This window comes from Tachypleus tridentatus, chromosome 8, assembly GCF_004210375.1.
Source record: "Tachypleus tridentatus isolate NWPU-2018 chromosome 8, ASM421037v1, whole genome shotgun sequence".
NCBI classification, from domain to species: domain Eukaryota; kingdom Metazoa; phylum Arthropoda; class Merostomata; order Xiphosura; family Limulidae; genus Tachypleus; species Tachypleus tridentatus.
Window position 1 is genome coordinate 81,803,188 of NC_134832.1, and position 14,798 is coordinate 81,817,985.

The following is a 14,798-nucleotide window of genomic DNA, read 5'->3' on the forward strand; positions in this document are numbered from 1 at the left end:
AAACAACACCTTGTTGACTTTTAGGAAAGAAATTTATAAGGTTGGTACAACTAAATGGGAAGAACCTAGGTGATAGCTTGAATCAAAATAAAAAAAATCATACAGGATAGTCGGTTTATAGTGAAGTAGTTGGTAATTGGTAATTGGTTTTACATGAAAAGAGAAAGTCTGCTTGGTTGCTTTATAAATGTCGAGATAAAATGATACAGTCATATGACTAGAATGCTGTCAAAGACTTACTGAAAATATTGATGATACTAACTATGAAGGAAACTAACAACAGTAGAATCTTTAATATGCGTCACGAAGAGTAAATTACTAGAACATTTTCAAAACAGTAGATGATAGCTAGTGGAGGGTCACAGTGTAAAGTATAGCCAGTAAAACAAAGATATTTCTTGATGCTTGTTGTAGATATGGGTATTAATACCTTCTTGCTCTGGTGAAAAATTATCCTCGCACTTAATTACCAGGGACATCCGTATAACTTCCCTAATTTCGTATTGAAAGTACGATAAGAAAGTCATGGAGAGTGGGATCAGTAAAACAACATCCATCATTTGTAAATATTTTTTATGAAACTTGTAAAAAATATTGCTTTTTTCAGACTTGATGAAAATGGTACAAAATTATCCTATAGAAGCTGGTACCTTGAAATTTGTGAGCCTTTAGCCATGGAACAAAACTGAAGGTAATGTGAACTGAAGTTAATTATATACAAGTCTTTATTTAAGTCGCTTTTAGCCACAATAAATGCACAAACTCTGCTTTGAATGTTTCTGTGACACCCTGAACAGAGGAGTCTCGAAATTTGTTGAATCCTTGACAAAAATATTTAGAAAAATGGAGAAATGACACAACTTTATTCAGCAATAGAAACTTGAGATAACCGACATGAAGCGAAAGGATATGTAGGAGAGTAGCTGATGTGGAAATAGTTATTTCTCTGTTTCAAAGAAGAGAAACCTTAGAGTTCTGTAATGTATTATTAATTTAAACTCAATAAGTAGAGTAATATGTCTTACTGCAATTCAAGATTTGTTTTCGTTTCTCTGAATGTGAATATTGTCCGACGAGGTAAGTTGAACTAAAATAGGAAGATGGTTACTACCAACTAGATGAAGAATATGAACATTAAATGATAGGACTAACTTTGTAGAGGTGATAACAACGTCTAGAGTAGCATCTAATTCAGGTTTTGAATGTTCTTCATAATTCAATGAAAGTGACTTAACTCAGAAACTCGAAGCTATGGTAACTGATATCTTTCCTATTAACAATCTTTTGGAAATTTCGATCTACGTAGAGAAGAAAACCAATAGGTAAAGGAGAGTCAAAATGAACATAGACTGTTCCTACGATGACGACACAAAACGGAAACTACAGGGTAAAAAAATAAACGTTTCAGGTAATATAGTTTGAGAATACATTCCAGGAGAAATGAGCATTTTACCTGTAATATTTACGCCACCCATCGTGACATAAATAGAGAATCAACGCGATGTTAAGTGTAATATGAAATCTTTATAAACTTTAAGGTTTGAGGAAATTTTCATTCAACATATGCAGCCAATAGATTCGCTAGATAGAGAAGCAAGATGGTGTAAAGTAGTCGTGTGCTGAAACATAAGTTTAACGACTTGTTTCTATGAAACTTGGCCATCCTTGGTCTCGGAAAGTTTGGAAGTAAAATTGGGTGTTAAGAAGTGATTAAGTTGTATAAAGACTAATTTGGCGGCAGAGTTGAAGCCATCCAAAACAAAAGTTCGATGTAATAGCCAGATATTTTACAAAGTAAGAATAACAAAATGTAAACCGTCCTCTACAGTAGAGATCGTAGCAAGTAAGTGAGTTGTGAGATAGTAGAATCCGTTGTTACAAGAAGAGTATTTAAAGCTAGATGCAAGATTACATTCACATTTATAAGAATATATAGAATGAATCCGAAAACAAGTGTTGCAAACAGAAACAGAATTCATTTGATAAAATTGCAGTGAAGCATAATTTTCTATAACGGTACGGTTAACTTGGATGTGTTGGAGAAGCTGTACCCGATGACGTTGCCTGTAAATAAATGTGTCACAAAAGTTTATCTGAAATGCAAAATATGTAGTTAGTATAATAATTTAAAAGCCACGGTTTAAACGCCAAAAACTGACAAATCATTACAAACCGCCAAAAGGCCTAAAACGTGATAAAACCACATAATCTGTAAATGTTTTTTCAACATTACTTTTAATTTATCCGTTTCATGTTCAAAACAAAAGCATCTAAAACTAGCGCTTAAAACTATCTGGAATGGCACTTATTAAGTGAGTCCTTTTGTTAAGTAATAGAGTTCCTCATTTCAACAACAACTTAACAAGACAGCTCTGAAATGCTGAAAAAGGAGTGTAGAAAACAAAACATCTTTCAGTGATTATTGACACATAATTATGTGTTATAGACTATCTTCTGATTCATAACGTTAAGTATTATCAGTCTTCATGTGTGTGTATTACTGTAACATAGTTTGCTTACTTTTATTCAAAACTTATTTGTAACTACTGAAAAAGTATTGTATGAAGATGTAGTGAATGTTAATTTTGTTAGTAAAAGTAACGTCTCAACACAGCGTATTTACTGTTAGCTTTACGTGAATGGCGGCGAGACGAGCGTCACTTTTCAGCACTAAGGTTGTTGTAAGAGGACACTAAAACACCAGTTAAATTATTATAATAAAAAACTAGCTGAATAAAAAATTCTAAATATCTTTAGGGCATATCCAATAACTATAGAATTTTTTTTGGTGATTGGAGGTAAGTTGGAAATTCTTTGTCTTATACAAACTAAAAGATACACTGATAAAAGTTGTTTTATAGCATAGATAAAGATCTCAGACAATGATAAGTGCGTGCTGACTAGCTGCCCTTCCTGTGGTTAATATTTCAAACTTGGAAACAGTTATCTCTGAATTGTAGGAACATTTAACTTGTACTTTTGACATAAGTGTGTACAAGGCGCTTTTCAGCTTGAAAATTTGTTTGTTTATTGAGTTTTACCAAAGATATCTGCGTTAGCCATCCCTAATTTAGCCATGATACTCTTTACCAACCAAAAGTGGAACTAACTGTCTCGTTATAACATCCTGACAACTAAAAGGGTGAGCCAGCTTATACCTATTGTACTTCAAGCAAAAGTATGCTTGCACATAGTTAAATAAAAATATATTCTTTACTAGATGCAAGGAAGGGTAAATTTTTACACTGTTTCTATTCTGCACTCAACTTTATCATTCAGAACTTTATTAGACGCAATCCTTAAACAGAAATGTTAAAATTACCACATTATAGCTTGCTAACAGGATCATAACTTCCTGTAACCACCTTCTTACATGGCGCACACAAGCTCTGTTTCAGTCGCAAAAGGTAACTTCTTTAAACTCATAGGCTCAAAGAGGCAAAAAATAAAACTGATACAGTATATATATATATATATATAAACCACATACACCAAATTAAATTAAATTTGAAAATACAAAATGCAGAACCAGCTATGTAAAGAAAAAAAAACAATGAAAAATAAACCTGGAGTAGCTGTTAGCTGATGCTTTAGTGGATCCTTGGGAGACAATATGGGACACAAAAGGTTATTAAAGAGCAGAGATCAGACCTGCAGTTGCTATAGATGAAGCTTCTTCATCTACCCCCGTATGTGGTTTTTAGTGATCATTTTGAAGCAGGAGGCCAATATGGCGTCTTATAGACTGCTCAGTAAACTTGCCAATAAATATCTCATTACAATTTTCAACAGATGTGTTCAGGAACGTCTTCCTGTTTGACCTCCTTAGATTATTGGTATAAGTGTACATGTTTTTTTATGGCCACTGCGACTTTCACCTTTGATATTGGTCCAGGAGATAACTGAGCTCTCAACAGAACTAACTTGATTGTGCAACACATTTACAGCTGTGTATCATTTGTGAAATTGCACTTTATTTAGTTACTTTAGGACATCGAATGCTAGGCTGCTCATACTCAACATCTGATACTGCAGCATCTTTCTCTAAACTCTTTCCTTTCAAGTGTCAACTTGCTTAAAACACTTGAAAAAATGGTCGAAATCTTCCCTCACGAGCACTTTAGACACTGACAAATTCAACTGTTCCACATATCCTCATAAATGATTTCGCTGACAGGTACCCGCTACCAACTTCTCTACTGATGAATAGCTGAGACGTTATTAGCATTTTGGGAGCTTTTATCCTACTCATAATTGCTACGTGTATTATTTTAAATGTGCAAGGATAAGAGCACTGTATTCTTCATTGACTTCAGTAACCAGATGCAATAACTCTTAGAGCATTTTCAGTGGGAAGGCCCCTGAATGCTTTAAAAATATTTAAAATCATGACAAGATTCTTGCTGCTCCAATTTATAACATTAAGCCTACCAAGGCTCTTCATGATACACTTCGTGCACTATGCATCTCACCATTCTACTTTATCATTAACATCTCATATTATAACGTCTGGGATAGTTAACTGTTGCCTAAGAATATCATAGAAACTACCCTTGTAAGCCTTAGAATATATATGTTGTTTGCCACCACTATAACCCATTTTCATCAGGAGGTAACCATTAAAGGTGGAGTTAAAGCAACCATCATTTCATTTAGATAGACATCAAGTTTTCTTTCGCCGTCATGTGTCGAATATTTCCACATCTTTCTCTTCTTCATTATAATTTCTAGTTTGTTTTGAAAAGTATCCTTCCATCATTACGGTTTACAACCTTTACAGTAACCAAAGAATCAAAATGAAAAAATAACAATTCATAGGTACAACACCGAAACGTAAGTTAATGACTAAGTGTGTGATATTATTATTATTCCTGTGTCATTCAGGTGAACTAATTCCAACAGAAAGTTACATGAATCTGCAACACAATGCAACTTCGGAATATATAAAGCACAAATAAACCAAATATCTTCAGCAAAGACTTAAAGTAAACACAAATGAACAGATAAAGAAATCCTGATCTGTTTTTAAACTCTTTGAGAGAAGCACAGTTCAATTATAATTGTACCAGACTTAAAATCTGCGGTTCCGTGTTTTGCAACTCGTTAGTGAAAAAAAAACAACAAAATAAAAACGTTCTCCTCACTTTGGCGCTATGAGAAATTAAATCGTGACAATCAAGTCTTTCTATTAAGTCTGAAAAGTATCTCGAGAGTTGGCGGTGAGTATTGTTAACTGTGTATCTTACCTCTTGTGTATCACTTCAACATTATGGACGACCATGGAGGACATTTCTTACGTCTGCACAAGATCGAACCAGGAAAAAGAAGCATGTTAACATTGTCAGCATTTGGTTTGGTATGTCTCATATCTAGGTTACCTACATTAACAGTCTTTACCATTATACACATTCAAGAGAGTTAAACCTACAACACATGTTACTTGTACAAGTTCCTGTATCGACTATATAAATGAAGGTAACGTCGCAGCAAGAGGACATTAAATAGAAATAGACCCAAGCAGTCATATGCATTATTGAAACAACCATTGTAGCATGTAACTTTTACCTAAGCTAGAAGATTAAAGCAAGTTTATGGCCCATGTTTACATAAGAATCACTAACTAAATGCAAATATCCTGCACGAAGAATATAAGAAAATTAACTTAATATACCCCGAGTAAAGTTATATTGTTTACTAGTTATGTAAGTGTGAAATTAGTAATTCTATCTACTGCGTCATCTCAAGATAGAGCTTGATTTTAGGTAAGGATGTTTTCAGTTCCCCAGAATATAACATGTGAAGCATACTATGTTGATTTAACTTATAGTGATCACCACGAATATTAATTATGGATACACATGTTGATTCACTATTTGATAAATCAGATTTGTTTGGGGTCAATAAAGCTGTAGCTTCGTTTAGAAAGGATGGCTATATTTGAAGGTTTAACGAGATTTGGAGTGCTTGTCAAACGTTTGACTGTTATATTGTGTTATGTTGTCACGTTGAGGTTATTTATGAATATCTAAAGAAAAAGTAAAATAAAGTTAAAACTTTAAGCATCTCACGTTAACGTTATACCAGTGATGCGTTGACTGAAACGTTCTCGTTAACTCTTTGTAATGAAGATTCACAATGAAATATAGCAACATAACAGCGTGCCTCTAAAAATTCAAATTAACCTGTCATGGCGCCTAAAAATGTTAAACGAAAAACAAAAACAAAATGTTATATGAAAATTTGTCGAATAATCTGTTGATTGATAGATATTTCGACCTATTAGCGAGGTGGTTTTGATTTTAATATGTGTAGAACAATATTAACCTATATAATTTTCTGACACAATCGTTTTAAAGGTCTTGTAGTGAGAAAGTTTCAGGAGTCATTAAAAGTTTTGGAGACACATAAAGGTGGAAAGCCTGAGTAAGTTTTCGATGTCACTTAGAAAATAACAGGAGACCTGAGAATTTAGTCGGCTAGCGAGAAGCTCATACACCTAAAAGATTGTTGTTAATCGTGTTATTTACTGTGTTTAAAGAAATGATATAATTAGCACGACAGATTTTACTTACAAGACTGATATTCATAAAGAGGTTACAACCACGAAATTGAATAATAAGAGACTGAAATTTGCTCGGATTTTCAGATAACAACGTACTCAGCTTTTCTGTATAGCATACATTTGACTTGAATGGACTTGGATCATGACATGATCTTACTCCTAGAGACTAGTTTAATCTCTACATGGATCGAACTGACTTTGTAGTATACAGGTAGAGTAAGATCAAATGATTGTCGAAGTCCATTAAAACGGACTATATCAGAGACGAACGTACGACTGAATACACAAGAAAACATTATAATTTCTAGTTGTGAGTCGATAACTTTCAAAGAGCATCTTTGTAGTTACCAAGGCCCAACAGCCTAGACTGGAAATAACAATAAGCATGTATCATTCCCAACATAAGATAGTCAGAGATCAAACGTATACTTAAGATCCAAAGTCTAGAAATATGCACTAATTTTGAAAGTGTTGTATAACTTATAGAAGAGTAAACACTTACAATAAACTAGATGACGATCACATTAATGGAAATAAATGATGTGGAAAATGAACGCCTTTCACACACCCTCATGACGTCCAGAAACAGCAGATAGATTCCAGTTTTTTTATTCCGTGATGTTTTCTAGATAGGTTATCTCATAACTGTTATCAGACTACTTTAAAATGTTTAAAATGTTTTTAACCATTTAAGCACGTGTAGAATTTCAATGGGCTAAAATGTTTTGAACACTGTGAACTTCACTTTTCGCGTTTTCGTTTAACTTCACTAGCTGCATGACCCGGCATGGCCAGGTGGTTAAGGATCTCGAATCGTAATCTGAGGGTCGCGGGTTTGAATCCCTGTCACACCGAGCATATTTGCGTTTCAACCGTAGGGGCTTACAATGTGATGGTCAATCCTACTATTCGTTGGTAAAAGAGTAGCCCAAGAGTTGGCGGTGTGTGATGATGACTAGCTGTCTTCCTTCTAATCTTACACTACTAAACTAGGGACGGCTAGCGCAGATAGTCCTCGTGTAGCTTCGCCCGTAATTCAAAACAAAACCAAAAACAAACTAAATATAGTACTACTAAATTGTATTCCCTTTCACCCTTGTAACATACGTCGACAACGTCTGTAAAAGATGCATATTTTTATATTTTATTTCGAAAAATATTATCCTGATTCAGTCTTGTTTTTATACTAATGATCCTTCTCTAAAAGAAATACTCATTAGGAAAGCATTGTGTTCATAAATATGGTGTGGACTCCATCACTATTAAATTAAATTCATTATAAGAGTTTGGTTGTTATTAGGCGGAAAGCTATAACATTTTAAAACCCGAATTTTGATGTTGTAAACCTACAAATGTACCACTGAAACATAAGTGGTCATTTTAAGGAAATGTATGTTTGTTTTTTTAACACCATATCCACGTTGAACTATCTGTTGTGTCCACAGCAGGAAATCGAACCCTGAATTTTAGTGTTGTAAGTCTGTAATCCCTCCTGGTGACATAAAGGTAAAGATCTAGATGAAACTGTTTTTCAATACTATTAAGCCTGAATATACCTATTTATAAGACTGTTTGTTATGCAGTATAGAACGTCACAATGATGTAAAGATTAACGTTTTCTTCTCCTGTTGTGGTGACTGGAAGTTACATTTCGGTTGAAAGGCATTATATGTTACGTTGAATGTATACGTAAAAATTGATAATAGTATTCTAATTAGGTCACTGATTGAATTTCAAGAAAATATATATGTTAAACTATAACGAATTCAGTGACAAAGTCCAAAAGAAAGATGTGGTTAGATAAAGTTGTAAGTTGGAACCAAAATGTTACTCCGGTCATCTCTACCACGTTAGTTAAAACAGGTATTCCAGTCGAGGACTACTTCAGTTATCATTTCCATGTTAGTTAAAACAGATATTCCAGGCTAGATCTACTCAAGCCATCACTTCCATGTTAGTTAAAACAGATATTCCAGGCTAGAGCTACTCAAGCCATCACTTCCATGTTAGTTAAAAACCAGGTATTCCAGTCAAGGGCTACTTCGGTCATCACTTCCACGTTAGTTGAAACTAGTTAGAGACAGTAATTTTTTATAAGTCATATTTCAGTTTCTTTACACATGCCAGTTAGAACAAAGTATTTCAGACTCCAGTCTCTACATCCACGTTAGTTAGAGAAATTATTTCAGAAAAGTAGTACTCCAATCTTTACATCCAATTATAACCAATCATTCCAAGCAAAAATTACCTAGTCTTTACATCCATGCTAGTTATAAAATGATATTTCAGACACAGGCAGCTTAAGTCATACCAATTCAAATAAAAGGATGTACAGTTATTACACCTATGCTTTCTAGAACAATAAACACGTATACTATGTATCGAAAAGCGTCCTACATAAACACAATACTCTTTGGAGCTGCAGTTTATCTTACAAGCGTAAAGAAAGTAAATCGAATCTCATAATGACAAAATACCGCAAGAACCATATCAGTTAATAATTATTTCCCAAGAGAACAGATATATAAATTAATAAGAAGTTTATTACTTATCATCTAAAAGGACCAACTGTAATAACACTAAGCAATCTACAACAGTGAAGCAGGAATTATTACAGCCAAGAATGTTTATCTGGTCTATTTGTTTTAGGACGTCTCATCAGAAGGACATGTCATGAGTCAAACTCCGCGTATTGATATTTATTTCAACCAGCTTAGTGACACTTTTCCATGAGACACAACAAGTGTTCACAACGTTCTAAATATAAGCTTTTGATATTGTATAAGATTCAATAAATAAAGAGAAGAAACAGTAAACTTTGTTACAGCTTCAACAAAAAGACTAGAAAGAAATTTGAAGGATATTTTCTCTAACTTATACAAAAAAAAATCATAAGATAATAAATCGCTGTTACATTTCGATAGTTATTTTTCTATTTTATAACGTAATAAAAAAAAGAATATAGGTGGCACTTACTTCGTAACACTGAAATGTAACATAAATGAAACCAAAATGTTGTGGTAAAAACCATCAATTCCAAACTTTTCACACAAACAATATTTGCAATAAATGTGACGCCCAAATATACATATAGGCTACTACTATTGAGAAAAGCCATACAAAGAAATTAATACGGTTCATTACAATGATTCTGAATAGGTAAATTAACACTCCACGTGACACCCATAACTAATATAACGCAGTGGAATGGAAAGTATCTGAACAATATTTTGATATTGTGTTGCGTTGCGTAGGAAGTGATGCCACCAATAATTTATGTTCACAATGAAGATGACCTAAGAAGGCCAGAACGTTGTTTTCTGCTTTATTAGTAAAAGTGTTCATACCCAAACCAGCCATCCTGGGACATATTTATACTTCAAGTAGGTTTCTCGTCATCCTAAAATTGATCATTTTCAGGATGCATATTTAACAGCAATTTTTGGTGCAGTATATTCAAATTACATTCAAATCACAAAGATTAGTTCATATTAGAGATTTACAGTTTTCAGGACTAGGATATTCCTTGTACTTAATGGCACTTCACAACAAAGAAATAATGATCGATTTAGGATATCAAAACCATTAATAAGGAAATTTGTAATAAGTCATACTGTAGCCATAGTAAGAAAATTTTTGTGAAAACCTAGTAAAAAGTGAAATTTCACAAATACAAAAATTAGTTGCTAAGTGTGTAACGTTAACAAGAAGGATCTTCGTCTGGAAAACAACACATCTTATTTCCACGACACATTCAACCGTGGCGTATTGCAAGCGAATGAAAAATGAAACGGGTATTCATATTATTCCCTATAGAGACATATCAGTCAAGTCACTTTACTTAGCGCAAATGGATTTTAGTGATATCGGACTATTGAAACAAACAGTGGGAAACTATCGTCCGTGTACGATATAGGTTTATGGAAAGTAAACAGCAAACAATGGTATGCTTTGGACGTGATTGATCATAAATACAGACAAAATGCATAGTCCCAGATAGAGCATGACTGGAAGTACCTGTACACTAAAGATGTTTGTTTAAAATTAAGCACAAATCTACACAATGGGTTATCTGCTGCTAGTCCAATACGTGTATCGAAACCCTCTTTATAACGTTGTGAGTCCGCAGACATTCCGCTGTGCCACTAGGGGGGACATGATAAACCTCCAAAATCGTTTAAAGATTAGATTTTCGACCTCTGAGCATGAGAATATAAAAATTATAACCAGTATATTAATCTCATTATTATTTTCATTACTAATATTACCATTAATTTACTGTATTAGTTTTATTAATATTAATTAAAACACGTTTTTAACCATTTACTCTCAAGTCCCGGCTTCAAGTTGTTATTTTTCTTATTCAAAACAGTATGTACATCTTGGAAAAACATTCTAGGAATAAAGTGTTTGTTAAGATAAATCTACATTTTATCAAGTAAATGTTTAATCTGAAATAAGAAATATTTAAAGAATTAAATATTAAATTAATGTTTATATATTATAAAAAATCATCACTCTTGGATTCGATAAACTGTACAATAAACTATAATTAAATAATAATTGAAATCGATAATAGTTTAGCTATATACAACTATGGCTATAAAATAACGTCAATTAAACCCATTATTTCATTTTTCAAGAGAATTAGAAATCTAATGATTAGCCATGTGCTCCGAAATGCAAAATATTGTGCCTTCAGCTTGTTCGTGAACATACATCAGAGTCATTTGTATTGTTTTTCTTTATTCTTTATGACGAGTGAAAGTCAACACCAATATATAATATTAAAATGAGGTGTTTATCAAGTCATTATGGAACCTCGGAATTTTGAATTGAGAGTCATTTGATGGAATGTGGCGCTCTCCCAAAATAGCTTCATGTAGTTTAATTCCCTCTTATTCATTAAGGATTGCTGTGTCCAGTTTAGCACTATAAATGTGGACGTTACACAACTCCTATGATATGTAGCATTAGTGGTACCGTTACACTAGATGTGGAGCTTTATACCCCTAAAATATGTTTTATGTTCCTTTATTGAATCTAATTCCAAGTTCTCTCTGAATAAGTATTCGCCTGTAATCTGTAAAAATACTATTATTTCATAAGCTATGTGTTCAGTGGGCGTTTTCCTGGAGCCCTGGCAAGCGAGAACTTTTGTATTTCGCTGTGAGCTTAACGTCTCTCAATGGGTGTTCGACATAAGGTTCTGATATCTGTTTCTGTCCACCTGTAAGTTAACATAATGTCCAGATGTGGCTACGAGGATCTGAATTAACCTTGAAGTAAATACTCTACTTTTGTGGTGAGTCAGATAGATAGTGGTCGTCTGCTGTTTTCGTCAATCATGGTACACCTAGTCCTAGCAAGTTTACCCTTGGATTTAAAACTGTTCTATAATCTGCCGATCATATGTTACCATGCGTATATCCAGTTCACAATTGTCTGCTGTAATTACCTAATTTTGTCCTACAGCTCTCTCTACGAGTGAAACTTTCAAATATCTTCTTTGAGATTTAACCATATTTTATATGTCTTAGAAAACGTTAATCTTTTTGATTCATTTACTCTGAGGTATGATTATGTAAGAATATTGTACACGTGACAAATCTTTTCAGATAACATGACTGATTATCAGATGCTGATTTTCCGAACAACGAATCGAGAAATGATTATAAAATGGTTTGACTGTGTGTGTTTTCTTATAGCAAAGCCACACTGGGCTATCTACTGAGCCCACCGAGGGGAATCGAACCCCTAATTTTAGCGTTGTAAATCCGTAGACATACCGCTGTACTAGCGGGGGGCAAAATGGTTTGAATCTGATAATCGTATCAAACGGAAATAAATTACGAAAGGAAATAAAAAAAGAGCAACAGACGTTTCTTTCTTTTATGCACAAAATTAATGAAAGAAAATAACAATTTCTGTGTTATACTCTACAAAACTATTTGCTCTTAAAGACGGAAAATATCACTCATGAAAAACCAATGTTATCAAGTGTTTTATAACATTGGAAGGTCGAATTTTCTGTTATATTTTTAGAAATTTGTATTTAATATTGTATATTTTTAATGTTTCTTTTAAATTTCTTACGTGGGAAGATAATCATTCAGTGTTCTGTGTTTGTAAAAATATTTTTCTATTTTTTAAATAATAAATAGGCTAGTTAGAAGTATAACCAACACTTTAGATTGGATATTTCTCTGCTATTACTCTAAGACGTATTTTTATTTTGTACGGTGTTTGGCTTTAAAACATTATTATATACAAGACACGTTTTTGCTGCCCTGACCACGAAAAGCGTGTATGAGTTTGACAATTCTAATAAACACTGAGAATATCAAATCATAAATTTATTACCATTGTTTGGTCCGTTGTTATGTTTTTCCACTATGCTCAAGTTTTTGCAGTGGAGGGATGTGAAGAGAGTGAAATAGAAGAAATCTTCCCTATTGTTTAAATGAATGCCTAGCAACAGGAACCTGACTATTATTAAGAAATGACTAGTTGACTGTTATGCCTGTTGAATCTCGAGTAGCCTTGTATATCTTATCGTTTATTATGACTAAGGTTTCTAATCTCTATGCCATAACGCCACAGTTAGGACTTTATTCGTGGAGTGTTTTAATTCTAATCGCAACGTCTGGCTTGACGCTTACAACGCCACACAGGTGGTATGTTCTGGCTTTTATCACAAGCACGATACTAACCAAACACCTCATGACAGCCACCTTATCTTGTGTATTTATGTCTGTATATTCTAACCATAAGTTTGTTGCTGAAACAATAACAACGCGATATGCAGTCATTTTTAAACTAAACCCTAAATATAAAGAAAGAACAATAAAGTGTACCTATGCACACGTACACTCACACACTTATACATATATATAACAAAGATTAATTTTTATTCTGGCAACATTTAATATATATTTAACTATGATTTTGTAACTTATGAAGCGCCTTTCTGTCATAAGAAAAAAAGGTTAAGTAAAACTATATGTAATGCATCAGAGTAAAATTCCTCCGCAGAAAAAATATGATATCCTAAATTAATCCTTTAGGTTACATTATGGATGTAGGAGAAAGTACTGTTTGGACAAAACCCCAACAAGGTTATCTGTCGTTGGGGCCGCACATGAACAGATTTGATAATGAATAGTCTTATTTCTAGAAAATAATTGATGCTGTTCTTTCAAAAACTAATTCTGAACGACATAATATCAAGGTGTTTACCTGACAATTTTAACGAAGCTATTTTGATGTAGATATACAATGTAAACTGATGTAGTAGGACTAGTGACTGCGAACTCCACTGTTCACAAGTAATGTGTTTGTAGTATTTTCTAGTTCTATGGCTGCTTAAATTAAGTTATAAGTTTAAAATACTTCTCTAGAATTAAGAATTAAACAATCTTTATAACTTGAAATCCGTCAGAAGATTTAGTTAATTATGACACAAATTAAGAATTGAAAATATTTTAACCTTCTCAAGAAAAACGCAAATATTCTTTTATCACACTTTCTTATTTATAGATGCGTAAGCCTAGTGTTTCTTTTAAGAATAATATAAGTATCTAATAAAAGACTATTCAACATTACTGTGTTACAGACCTCTTCTTTTATGTTATAACTTGTTAATTATAAACAAAACATCGGTGGGTATTGTCAAGCATGAGCGTATGATTTTTAAGATCTTAAGAACCTATTTTAAATCTATATAAATAAGAAGAAATTTTTCATGTTGGTATCTTTACTTTTCGAGCCTTTTTTTTTCTAATCAACTTGCAATTATTAAACTGAAAAAAAACTATAGAAACTACAGTGATTGGTTTGAATTTCGCGCAAAGCTACACGAGGACTAACTGCGCTAACCGTTCTTAATTTAGCAGTGTAAGACTAGAGGGAAGGCAGCTAGCCATTACCAACCACCAAATCCTGGGCTACTCTTTTACCAACGAATAGTGGGGCTGACCGTCACATTATAACGCGCCCAATGATGAAAGGGCGAGCATGTTTAGTGTGACAGAAATTCGAACCCGCGACCCTCGGATTACGAGTCGAGTGCCTTTAATCATCTAGCCAATTAATAAAAGAACATGAAAATTAAACAGTTCAGGCTATTCCTACATTTTGTGATAACCATGGACGACAAAGTTTAGTGTTGATATAACAAAATAAATATGTAAAATCAGCTGGAAACTATTTTTGTTGCATATTTTTGCACATTAAA